Below are 13,729 nucleotides of genomic sequence, written 5' to 3' on the forward strand. Positions count from 1 at the left end.
TAGTGCTGGTGGAGAGGATGCTGTTGTTTTGGTTTACTCTCAGAAGAATCATCATGAGTAATAGGCTAAACGAGGCTTTCTTTGCTTTCTTCCAAAGGACTGCAGGACCAAGCTGAGCTCCGTTGGAGCCTGTGGCAATAACAAAAAGCAGGAATACTGATCTTCCATTTTAATTTCATAGTTTATCATGGAATTGTTTTCATTAATCTTGGTTTAAAAAGTGAAGTGAAAGTCACTCAGTTGTGTCCGACTCTTTGTGACCCCATGGACTATATAGTCCATGGAATTCTCCAGGCCAGAATACTGGAGTGGGTAGCTTTTCCTTTCTCCAGGGGATCTTCCCAACCCAAGGATCCAACCCAGGTCTCCCGAATTGCAGGCAGATTCTGTACTAACTGAGCTATCAAGGAAGCTCTATTTTAAAAAATAGCCCTGATTTTTTTTTTTAAATTGCATTAAAAGATTTTTAATCTTGCTCACTGAGTTTTTTGGTGGCCCCTGAAGTGTTGCCAGTGGGGTAGATGCCTCCTGGTCCGACTTTTCCTGTGACCCCAGGAAGGGCTCTATGTTCTCATTCCTCTGGGTGCCACCTGACACCCATCGGGGGTGGGGGGACATTCTGGCCCTGTTCCTTTAGACTGTATTGGCACTTTTGTACTTTCTGATCTTGCACAGCCAAGGGAAGTTAAATACTTTAGGGCTAGAACTGGGGCTTCCTGGTTGGGGTCTGATTTCAACAACAGTGCTTACCATTGAGTCTGGAGGATGCATTCCCTGCACTTCCTGTGTAACCGGAATAAACTTCCCTCCTCAGCCCCAGCTGCATGGTTCCAGGGACCTTTCTGATGGAGCCATCCCTCACCCAAGCACCATGCAGACTGTGGACTCTTTCCTCTCTGTCTTGGGGAGAAATGGACCTGGTGGCCCTGTGGCTGGCGGGAGCAGCACCAGGGGAGTCAGCAGCTGCTGGAATTTCCTCACCGTTGTCCAGTGTGGTCTCTGGCTCCACAACCAGACATGAAACAGGGCGGAAACGAGGTTTCATCAGGCACATAGATTTGTGAGGATATTTATGACCCAGATAGAGCTCCAGATGCTGAATGTTCTCACGTGATTTCAGAACTTCAGTTCTTTAAACAGTCTTGGAGGTTGCATACTCTTCAGCAGTTTAAAAACTGTGTTTATCAACCCTCTTGGGCTCCACAGCCTGGAAGGTCTTCTGAGGGTCCCAGGGGTCTCAGGGGCTGATTTCAGGGAGGGAAGATGAAGGGAGGAGAGGCCAGTGGGCAAAACTTCGGGGCCTCTTTCCTACTCCAACTGAACAGCCCCATGTGTGCCTGCTCCACACACAGGGCCTCCGGCATAAGTTTTGTTTAAGGAAAATGAGTCTCTGATTAAAAATAGTTTTGAAGCCATGAACACAATTCAGAGCTTCCTAATCCTGGCTGCACACTAGGAATCACTTAAGGAATTTTTAAAATTCCAGGGCCCAGGCTCTACACCCAGAAATGTGGATGTAATGGGTCCGTGGTGAGGTGTGGGCATCAACATTAAAAAAAAACTTCCCCAGTGACTTTACTGTGCCACCGGGGTTGGGGGCCACTCATCTGGGCCAGCATTTTTCTTTCTGCTCAAGCAAAACTGGGGTCCGGGGGTGAGAGTGTGTGTGTGCATGTGTGTATGACATTATTTGTGCAGAGCCTGGTGCTAGCTAGCTCATCTCCAGGCTGGATTAGAACCTTGGATGTCCAGCTATCCGTGTAGATTTCTGGGACGCTACACCATGCACACAGAGGAAGAGAGGATCCTTTATCCTATGAGATATGACTTTCTGTGGTTTCGTCTTCACATTTGAACACATATTTTTAGTTCAACATTTAAGTTTCAGGGAGAAAAAAAGCCTCAAGCAGGAGAGGACATTGATATTTATACTTCCGGTGGGAAATAGAGGCGGGGGCGGGGGGCAAAGAGTGCCCGCCTCTTCCCCCTCCCCACCCCTGTCCCCCCCAAGGACCACACAGAGGCACGGAGCTGAGGAGACGCCCCCGGGGGCTGGCTCCCAGGCTCACGGTTTAGTTTAACCACTTCACACACTCCATTTCGCATTCCCTCGGGAATGCCATCCCAGTGCTAACTGGTTGATGGAGACAAACTGTCGGTACTGGTGAAGTGTCTTACATTTTCAAGGTCAAGCACTCTCCTTTTTTTTTTTTTTTTCAAGAATAAAAGAGAGAAAGGGAAGAGAAAGAAGCATGTGAAACAAGTAGCCAAAGTGGCCTGTCAGGGTACAGAGTCTACATAATGACCAGTTTTAGGAGACTTGTCAGTAGTGGTGGTGAGAGCCAGACTGCAGGCAGAACACAGAGGGGCTCAGGACAGTCATGTCCCTTCTCACAGTGGGAAGTGACCGGTCCAGGTGACGCCAGGGAGGGGCTGTGTGACAGAGGCAGAGCAGAACAGAAAGGAAGTGAAGCCCACATACAGACCCCCAGTGTCAAAAATGCTTGTGTGGGGCTTCCCTGGCGGCCCAGTGGTTAGGTATCCACCTGCCGATACAGGGGACATGGGTTCCATCCCTGGTCTGGGACGATCCCACATGCCGAGATCCAACTAATCCTGTGTGTCACAAGCACTGAGCCTGCATTCGGGAGCTCATGCAACGCAATTTGAGAGTAGCCCCTGCTTGCTTCAATGAGAGAAAGCCCGTGCATAGCAACAGTGCAGCCAAGAATAAGTAAATAAATAAAATGAAACATTAAAAAAAATGCCAGGTGTCCTGCAAGGAAATAGGGTTTTTTTTTTTTTTATTTCTTTTGACCCATGCAGCGTGGCACCAGTGCCACTACATAATTTCCAAGTCTGGGTCTTCAGACATTGGAAGTTTCTGCCTTCGCATTTGAGTGTTCCCTCCTAGAAGGCGCTCCATGCAATTAGAGCCCAGGCCATTTTCCAGGAGGAAAACCAAGCTGCTATTTCCCCACATTACTAAAAGTCTCAGCAAGAGAAAGGAATCTCCTCTTGTATATTTGTCAAGATAGGCCAGATGTGCTGTGTAACAAGTAACCCCAGATCTCGGTGGCTTTGCTCAACCAAGACTTATTTCTCACTCACAAGGAGTCTGTGGCTGGTCCTGTCCTTAGGAAGGTCATGGGCCAGTTCTCCCAAGCCTAACTCCAGAAGTGATGTGCCCCTTCCACCCACCACCAGCACCATCACGTGGACCTGCCGTGATGGGGGTGCCGTGGACCACCACCTGCCCCACGTGGACGTTTGGGGCAGGGACATGAAGGGGAGCCCACGTTCAGCGAGCACCCTGTCTCTTAAGTCTTTCTTCCAGAAGCTTTTCTGAGCCTGCAGGCAACTGCCAGTATCTGTTTGCCAGCAGAGGATGAAATGAGCTGTAATGGAAAACCTCAGAGAAGACTGACGCCGCCTGATGGATGGCTGAGTGTGTGTGCGTGTGTGTGTGTGTGCATTCTTAATTCTCCACTGCTAATAGCTAGGAGAGCATGAGCTCTTGCTAAAATTATCTGAGTTCTGTGTGCTATTTGAGAAGCAAACCCAAGATGTTGGATGGTCACCCATGAGAGCTCATTGGAGAGATCTCCCTGGGAAGGGAAGAGACAGATTAAGTGGAGGGCGATTTAAAATGGGCATAGTTGAGAAATGATTTTCTAGGTGGCCTGTCTAAATCATCTTCTTGTTTTTCTAGGACAGGAAGTAGAGCTTTGTCCCAGGATTTCCCACCACACTGTGGGAATTGTTCCCTTGTGATCTCACTCAAGAAACCTAGGCCCTGACCAGGGTGAATAAATTGGCCTTGTTTCAACTTGCTACTTAGACCAGGTGGTGGCTCCTGGCATGACTGGTGGAGACCACATATAGAACTGGCGGGAAACAGTGCCATGATGGATTAGTAATGTCTGCCATAGAGAGAGTAAGGGGAGAGTAGCTGCCCACTTAAAAATCTATCTATTCTAAAATGTCCATTGTCCCACTTTTTAGCATCTCTGAAATCAGGGTGCATTGTATAATGGATGGCATCTTACAAATTGTTTTGCAGTGGGCTTCTGTGGTTCACAAAATAATGGCACAATTAATAAAATAGACACTGAAAGGTACTTGCCATTTTTGTTTTGTTTGTTTAGAGAGCCATTGTTAGGATTTAATGAGCTCAGATCCAGAATGCCTGGATCTGGGAGGTCTCAATGGAGTTAGTTTCTTCTCTCTGTATTTCTGTCTCTCCTTCACTTTCATTTGCATCTCTGAGGGTTCATTCTGCACAGCCCCATGGCCTTTGTTCTTTCTACCCTGCCAGCCCACCTCCCAGCATCTGTGAAGGTATATGCCTGGCCCCTGGAGAGTGATGCAGTGGCCTCCTTAGCACCTTCCCCGTCGTCCCTCTCTGTTCCAGCTCCACCATGGCCAGAACACTCCTTCCATGTTTTTAAGTTCAAATTCCTTGGATTTTGAAAGAATCAAATAACCTTTTTGAACATTTTTGAGGTTAGAGACTGCTGGCCGCCGTGTGAATTGCTTTTCCTATGGACTGTGCTAAGCCCTGATGGGGTCGGCCATGGCCAGGGTAAGGAGGAGGGTGGGTGGGTGGCCAGGGGGACCCTGAGGTATAATACGCCCTCCTGGAAGGCAGGGGCCCGGCAGACTTCACACCCACGTGCACTCCAGACCCGAGCCTGTATCTGCACCTTCACCTGCACCCACACCTACATCCACGCACAGCTTCCCGCTTCCCGCCCTTCCCTGGGCTTCCTGCGGAGAGGGGGGCTTTATCATGCTGTGCAGGGCCCCTCGTGTTGGTCTGCTTGCTCATTCCCGCCTGTCCTCCAGCCCCACACGGCTGCTGTGATGAGTGAGTGAATGCATGCACTTAGAATGTTACTCGGATATTGAAGCACTTATTCTCTAAATCAGTTAATTAACAATTACTCTTCACAGTGGTGCACAGACTTCCCACTGCAGCGGCTTCTCTTGTTGCAGAGAACAGGCTCTAGGTGCGAGGGCTTCGGTAGCTGCATAGCTCGGGCTCGGTAGTTGCATAGCTCGGGCTCGGTAGTTGCTGTGTATGGGCTTGGTTGCTCCTGTGGGATCTTCTCAGATCAGGGGTCAAATCTGTGTCCACTGGGTTAGCAGGCAGATTCTCAACCACTAGGGAAGTTCCAAGGTACTTACAATGGCACCCTGCACGTAGTGAGCAGCAAAGAAGAGCTCGTTACCCAGGGCATTCTTGTGAGAGGTGTACTGCGTTGTTCATCCATGGGTGCTTAGATGATGTCGGTCGTGTTAGCCTCTCTTTCTTACCTTTATCATTTAATGATCTAACAGTTCCATGTTACTGAATATCTAGTGCTTTGCTATAAAAGTAATGCTTTATTTTGGGGTCCAGGCACACACATTTGTGTGTAAGCTCTGATTTTTCCTGAAAGGATATCACTGACGGTGGACTTGCTGGGCCAATGGACGCACACCTCAAGAAGGGCTGGCTACACACGGCCACCTTATCCTCTAGGCTGGCGGCTCGATTTACACCCCGCCAAGCCAAATAGAAGATGCTTGCCCTCTTCCCCTGCACCAGGCCCAACATTGCATACTGCTGCTGTGAAAAATAAAAGCTTCGGACCCAGGGATCTTGACTCTGCACCGTGGTCCCACTGAAGTTAGAGGGTGTCTGATCAGAAAGGCAGAGACCAGTGTGAGAGAGGAGGAAATGCATGGCGGAAGAGAAGGCTTCTCCTGGGGCAGGAGGCGGACTTGGAAGGGATGGCAGTGTAGATCCTGACGTCAGAGTGGATGTCTGCTGAGCGCAGAACCGGGGCTCCGAGGGCGGGAGCCGGAGGGGCTGGCGGGGGACCGGCGGGGGACCGGCGGGCTCCGCCGCTGTTCCTGGAACTGAGCTGCCTCCTGGTTCCATATTACGTTCATTTTGATTGTAAGTACGGGTTTGCTGTCCCTAATGGCAGGGTTGGGTAACAATGTGGTGGCGGGAGGCATGCGCTGCTACCCGGGAGAATCTGGACTGCAGATTCGCGATGCAGATGGAACGCCAGGCTGTTTGATTTTCGCCTCCCATCATCTGATTGTGTTTGTGGAGTTGGAGATGTGGGGAGGCCAGCTCTCTCTATGATTTTTTTTCCTGTTGTTTGTAATTTGGAATGTGGCTAGAGAACAGACAGTGGCTAAGGAGCCCTGGTGATGGATGAGCTGGAATTTGCTGTGGGGCTTTGTCAAGGAGAGGCAGAGTGCACCGGTGGCTTGCCTGAGATGGTTGGTTGTGGGGCGGGGGGGGGGGTGGAGGGGGGTGGGGGGGGTGGAGGAAGAGTTCAGACGTTTGTGTAATGGGGGCTAAGGAATTGGATCTTCCCCTGGATAGTCTTCGAAGGCATTGGGTGTCTGAAAGGTGGTTTGTGGCTTAGATTGTGTATTAGTTTGGAATGCTGTCAGCTGCAAGTAACTCACTCAAGACTAATAGAAGGTAAACCTGGGAGGTGACTCCTCTCACAGGTCAAGAGGGATGGAGGTAGCAGGTAGCTGAGCTCCATCAATGCTCCGAGGTGGCATCTAGGAGACTGTCTCCAGCCCAAGGTATTGCAGCAACTCTAAACATTCTATTTACACATTCCCCGCCCCTGAATCCCTTCCTATGAAACACCGTCTTTTCAATTCTTAAAAACACTGGGACACCCCTGATGGCCCAGTGGTTAAGAATCTGCCTTGTGATGCAGGGGACATGGGTTGGAGCCCTGGTTGTGGAACTAGGATGTTTCACGCCACAGGGTAACTAAGCCTATGTGCCACAGCTAGAAAGGTCATGATGCACTGCAAGGAGAGATCCCGGGCTATGCAACTAAGACCCAACACAGCCAAACAAATACATAAATATATTAAAAACCCCACCAACAACACGTCATCATCTTCGTTTCAAAGAGATGTGCGACCATCCCACAGAACTGGCTACAGATGGTGGGTCAGTGGAGCAGCCACGAGCCCAGAGGGAGCCCCACTGATGGTCTCACGGCTTGTCTCTGCCTCACCCGCAGGGCGTCAGCACAGGCGAGGGGAGGCAGCCGGGGTGTTGGCTCTGATTCCACATTCTGATGGGTGGGGCCGCCATGGGTGCCCCCTGGACAGGGCACACACACAGCCTCAGAGGTCTGGAGCTGGGTTCGAATCCCAGAGCCACCGTGTAAAGCCGTGTGGCCCTGGGAAGGTCTGGGGGCACCTCTGATGCTCAGTTACCCCATCTACCCAATGAGGGTGAGAATGCACAGCGAGAACTATTGTGAGGATATGAGAGAAAGCAGGAAATGGCCCCAGCACTGCTCCTGGCACTGCGGGGCTCAATAAACGGTCACCTCTGACCATGATTCCTGCCGGAGCAGGGAAAGTAGATGGAAAGAAAAGTACAAGTGATGGGACGTGTCATCGCCCTTGATTCCAGTGTGTGTTGTGATAAAGAGATTTAAGACACCAGTGTGGATGCTGTGGGTTTCTAAGATAACTTTCCACGGGCCCAGGCTAGAGCCCCTGCTGCATACACTACACAGGCGTAAAAGCCCAGAGTGGGCCCCGCAGGACACTGCACCGGCTCCGATCTTTAATCTGAAAAGAGGACGCTTCTTACTCTCCATGCGTGTGACACTGAACAGATGGGCTGAAATGAAGTCACATCTCCACCAGCTGCTGCCAGCCCACCAAATGTCTGCCTTCCCATCACTAGACAAGGGAACTGGGACCTGGCATCTGGGAGAAACCACCAGACACTGAAGCCTTCCCAAGCCTGGAAACCACCACACCAGCATCTTGGGGTGGTTAAGGTCACCAGCTCCAGCTGTCCTCAGTGGGATGCTTACATGGAATGAGCTTCTGGGACAACTTCAGGGTCATCAGTGGTGGTAAAGTAAATGGATAGATGGGGGGAGGGCCAATTCTGAAAGGAAAGCCACATCCGAGCATCTGGATTCAATTTGATGAAGAACTGGCAGTGGAGAGAGTCTTAGATTCCATCTAGTCCAGGCTCCTTATACGACAGATAAGAAAACTACAGCCAAGAAAGGGGAGGTAACTTGCTTTCAATCATGTAAGTTGTGGGAGTGCCATTCCGTTCATCTAACCACCAATCCACCCATCCATCACCCATTCACCAATCCATCCATCCACCCATCAATCCTTCCATACACCCATCCACCAATCCATCCACCCATCCACCCATCCACCAATCCACCCATCCATCATCCATTCACCAATCCACCCATCCACCAATCCATCCATCTACCCATCCATCCATCACCCATTCACCAATCCATCCATCCACCCATCAATCCTTCCATACACCCATCCACCAATCCATCCACCCATCCACCCATCCACCAATCCACCCATCCATCATCCATTCACCAATCCACCCATCCACCCATCCACCAATCCATCCATCCACCCATCCACCAATCCACCCACCCTTCACCCATTCACCAATCCACCCACCCATCAATCCTTCCATACACCCATCCATTCACCCACCCGTCAATCAGTCAGAGATGTGTGCTGAATGCTTCTAAGGTGCCAGGCACTGTACTAGGTGTTGAGCATGGGGCCCCAGTGGCAGCTCTGACCCCCATCCTCAGGGAGTTTACAGTCAGGTGGAAGAGACAGAGTACAGCAAATCACACACTTGATTTTAATTGGGATCACTGTCACAGGTGAAAATTCAGAGTGCTAAGAGAGAGTCTGGGAGGGCCTGGGAGGGACCCCCTGAGAAAGTAATCATTAAACTGAAGCCTGAAGGATGAGGAGGGCCTGCCAGACAAGGGAAAGGGCAGAGGTCAGGGGAGTATTTCAGGTGGGAGGAAGGCTTTATCAAGAGAAGGTGGTTGGGATAGGAGAGAATGAAGGAAGCCTAGAGGTGCTGGGGAGGCCAGCAATGTGAGAACCCAGCCTTGGACCTTCCAGGCCTAGCACTCTCTCCTCTGTGCCCGTAGGTCCCATCCCAGGACTCTATGCCTTATGGAATCAGCATCTCCTCCATTTCCATGTTTGGAGAGAATTGGATGATGAAAATACCTAGCAGATTTTCTAGAAAATATTCATTCTAGACTGGACTGGGATTGGGGGTTGGGGGAGGAGCCTATATGGTTTATACAAAATAAAATATCAACTAACGTGACACTCATCATAAAGGAGTAAATTATCTCCCCAAACAGGAAGTCTGGGTTCAGTGCCCTGTGATGGAATGAGTTTCCCAGTAATGCTTAGCATCTCTGAAGTTCTCGTGGTCTTCCCCGCATTGTTACAAGTCAGCAGGGGTTTCTTTAAACATCATGTCTTCATAGGACTTCCTCCAAAGGCAGGAAGATGGACAAGTGACCTCTCTCCTTTCACTGGAGAGAAAACCTCTTTTCCAGGAGTCTCACAGCATGTTTTCTCTCATGCGCCATTGGCCCAAACTGGGTCATGTGCTCACTGCTGGCAGTAAGAGGCTGGAAAGGTGATTATCTGGGAGGAGAGGAAGACTTGCCTGTGGCTGTCTGTCACATGCCTCTAGCTATGGAGGTAGTAAACCAACCCAGAGGAATGAGTCCTCTTTCCATTCCCGTTCATAGTCCTGGTGGCTATTATCAATCTATTTCTGCAATTCATGCTTATTAGTATTTCAATGTGTGATGTGGTATGGAAGAAGCATTTGATAGAATCCAACGCTTAGCCAGTAAGAACCGGAAAGGAACGCGCAGAGCAACCAGATAGTCATGTAGGGAAAAAATGAACTCCAACCCCTACCTCACACCATATACAAAAATTAATTTTAAATCTACCAAAAGTCTAAATGCAAGAGCTAAGACTATAAAACTTCTAAAAAAAAAGTATAAGAAATATATCTTCATGAAGTAAGGTTTTCTTAGATATGATAGAAGATGCACTAAGTAAACAAATGGATAAAATTAAAACCTAAAAACATTTGCTCTTTAAAAAGTGCTATTAAAACAAAAGGCGAAGCTTCACACTGCAGGAAATACAGAACACAGAGACTGATCTGTTCCCTTTAGGAAGGAAGAATAGGGAAAGCTAGGTCCTCAGCTGTGGAATGTGAATCCACAATCATCATTATCCATGAATCATTATCATTAATAAAGGAAGGGCTGCCCCCAGTCGGACATCTCTTTTGCGTCAGGTCCTATAACATCTGCCCTTGACACTCTCTCTAATCTAAACCTCTCACCAGATAGGTGAGATAGAGAATGGTCCCCAGTCGTAGATGAACAAACTGGGTCTGAGATATCACACACCTGGGCTGGCAGATGGCGTCAGTGGTAGTTCTTCACCCCTTCCTACATTTTTGCATTTGCCCTGTAACTGTGGAGAGCTCTGACCCCATGGGCAGGGCAACAGGCTCCACCCCTGGACTTTGGCCTCAGCCACGTACTTGCGTTGGTCACCATGCGGGAAGGGGGTTTAATAAGTGGCCTCGCACTGGGGCGGGCTCTTTGGCGATGTTGCCATGGCCACAAGGACATGCCCGAGCTGGCCTGCTGGAGATGAGAAGCAAGTGCAGCTAAGTGGGCGTCCTTTTGTCCCAGGAACATTCAGCATAGATCAGCCCCACTGCCGATCCCAGAACAGGAGTGAATCCAGCCAAGTTCAGCAGAGCTGCCCAGCTGAACCCCAGCTCATTCGAGATGCACAAGCAAGACATACTTAGCATTCTCATGATGCTGAGGTTCTATGGTTGTTTGTTATGCAGCACTCTCATGTCAAAAGCTAACTGATACACCCAGTAAGCACTGAAGTCAGGATCTGTGCTCAAGCACCTCTCCTCACAACACTGTTTTCACTGTGGTTCTCATAATTATTTGCATTCATGATAAAGTCTAGGATTTAACATTTTGGAGACTATAGGAGTGGATGTTGGCTGAGTGGGTTTTATCTTTTGTGGTTGTCAGAGAGAATGGGAAGGATACCATTTGCAAACTTGGGAGTCAGAATACAATCCATGCCATGTGGTTGGAGTCTGTTCAGTGACTGCTCCCAACTTGCTCCCCACCTTTCCTGGTCAACCACAGCCATAGGCCAAGCAAAAGCTTTCTTGTGTTTGCCTCGAGTACTTAGGAAAGAATGCTAATAGTAATCCTCTAATCCTAATAGCTAAAATGCACCAAGCACCTACTTTTACTAACCTCCACATGGATCATCCCAATTAATCTTCCCAACCAACCAAGGAGACTTATTGTTTACATTTTACACATGAGAAAACTGAGGCCCCATCAAAATGTCCTCACCATTGGTTTCTGGAAGAACTGCAAACTGAAGACTGATGTTTCACAGCTTAGAATCTGAGAGAGTGTTATTGGTAAACCTGCCAACAGCAAAGACATCGATTACATTTTAGTTACTAATTCAACAAACCAGTTGGATGTAACCACTCTTCAAGAGGCCAAGCAGTGAAGTAAGTGCTTAACCTTGAAAATGCAGGAAACAAAAACCAAACAGGAGAGAGAGTCCAATCCACAAATATAGTGGAGATTCTCTCAATGATAGAAAAAACAAGCAAACACAACCAGTCACGACAGGTATAGAAGACTTGCACTCTGTAAACCAGCTCGACCTGAGGGACGTTGACAGAACGTGCTACTCAATGACAGCAGAGCCCACCGCTTCTCCCGAGCACACAGAGGGCCGACCACGGCTGGCCAACCATCTGCTGGACCACTGTGGCTCATGGCTTGTGTTTGCATAGTCCATGACCTAAGCGTGGTTTTTATGTTTTTAAAGGGCTGTCCCAAATAAAACTGAACAAAACCACAAAGAATACATAACAGAGGCATTACCTGGCTTGCAAACCCTAAAATGTTTGCAATCCCCGCCTTTACAGAAAAACCTGCCCTTCCACTCTTCTGGATCATAAAGCAAGTCTCAGTAAAGATAAAAAGGTTGAAAGGATACAAAACATATTTTTTGACCATAGTGAAGCCTATCAATTATTTCCATGAAAGCACATGAAAAAGAAAAACAAAAAACAGACCAACCCACAGAATAGGGTGTCCAGCAGCCCATACATATGTCTGAGCGTTTCTCACACGATGACAACAAAGATATTTCAGTACATCGTGGAAAGGACCAACCACTCAATAAATGGCATCAGGACAATTGGCAAAAGTGCAAAAGCAAACAAAACAAAACAAAACAACAACAAAAAAAAAACACCAAAAACTTACACCATAAAGCTATTAGGAATAAACATAGAAGACTTTGAAGATAGAGAACGTTTTCTTAAAAGTATAATTGCAAAAGCAAACCAAGTCAAAAATCTGTGTAACAATCAACACCATAAACAAAGTGAAAATCCAAGCGACCAACTGGGAAAAAATACTTGCAAAATATAAAGCACAGAACAACTAATATCCAAAATATTTAATGCAGTCTTAGAGATCAGGTTAAAAGAAGATAAACACTCACCTACAGGACGTCCAAGCAGAACCGTTCACAGGACAGGGGGAGGCAGCGCCTGAAAGAAGAGCAGAAATGCCAGGTGTGGAAAGATGTGCAAACACACTGGGGAGCAGGAAACGCCAAATGAGCAGGACATGGCAGTCTTTCTGGTGGGCCAGCGGCTAAGACTCCAGCTCCCAATGTAGAGGCCTGGGTTCCACCCCTGGTCAGGGAAGTAGATCCCACATGCCGTGAGTAGAAGATTCCACCACGGTCACATAAATATGTTGGTTTTTTTTTTAAATAAAAAAAAACAAATTAAAATAACAGGATATTGCTATTAGTTCACATGTCAGTCACAATGCAGAGACTGGCCATGGCCAGTATTGGGAAGAGGATGGGGAGTAAGCTTAGCCATCAGTTCAGTTCAGTTCAGTTGCTCAGTCGTGTCCGACTCTTTGTGACCCCATGAATCGCAGCACGCCAGGCCTCCCTGTCCATCACCATCTCCTGGAGTTCACTCAGACTCAAGTCCATCGAGTCAGTGATGCCAGCCAGCCATCTCATCCTCTGTCGTCCCCTTCTTCTCCTGCCCCCAATCCCTCCCAGCATCAGAGTCTTTTCCAATGAGTCAACTCTTCACATGAGGTGGCCAAAGTACTGGAGCTTCAGCTTTAGCATCATTCCTTCCAAAGAAATCCCAGGACTGATCTCCTTCAGAATGGACTGGTTGGATCTCCTTGCAGTCCAAGGGACTCTCAAGAGTCTTCTTCAACACCACAGTTCAAAAGCATCAATTCTTCAGCGCTCAGCTTTCTTCACAGTCCAACTCTCACATCCATACACGACTACTGGAAAAACCATAGCCTTGACTAGACGGATCTTTTTTGGCAAAGTAATGTCTCTGCTTTTCAATATACTATCTAGGTCATAACTTTTCTTCCAAGGAGTAAGCGTCTTCTAATTTCATGGCTGCAATCACCATCTGCAGTGATTTTGGAGCCCAGAAAAATAAAGTCTAACACTGTTTCCACTGTTTCCCCATCTATTTCCCATGAAGTGATGGGACCGGATGCCATGATCTTCGTTTTCTGAATGTTGAACTTTAAGCCAACTTTTTCACTCTCCACTTTCACTTTCATCAAGAGGCTTTTTAGCTCCTCTTCACTTTCTGCCATAAGGGTGGTGTCATCTGCATATCTGAGGTTAGTGATATTTCTCCCAGCAATCTTGATTCCAGCTTGTGTTTCTTCCAGCCCAGTGTTTCTCATGATGTTCTCTGCATATAGGTTAA

The 13,729-nt window shown here is 48.2% G+C and overlaps 1 long non-coding RNA gene across 1 annotated transcript in view; it reads right to left on the reverse strand.

Annotated features, from left to right (window-relative positions):
- The window catches only part of LOC138419720 (uncharacterized), a 386,183-nt gene that overhangs the window by 91,498 nt on the left and 280,956 nt on the right, over positions 1-13,729 (reverse strand). Inside the window, exons 4-5 of the long non-coding RNA XR_011249042.1 lie at positions 12,463-12,511; positions 11,286-11,362 (exon numbers count right to left, since the gene is read on the reverse strand). This is a non-coding gene — a long non-coding RNA (uncharacterized lncRNA). The remainder of the gene's footprint in view (positions 1-11,285; positions 11,363-12,462; positions 12,512-13,729) is intronic.

This window comes from Ovis canadensis, chromosome 14 (genome assembly GCF_042477335.2).
Source record: "Ovis canadensis isolate MfBH-ARS-UI-01 breed Bighorn chromosome 14, ARS-UI_OviCan_v2, whole genome shotgun sequence".
In the NCBI taxonomy this organism is placed as follows: Eukaryota; Metazoa; Chordata; class Mammalia; order Artiodactyla; family Bovidae; genus Ovis; species Ovis canadensis.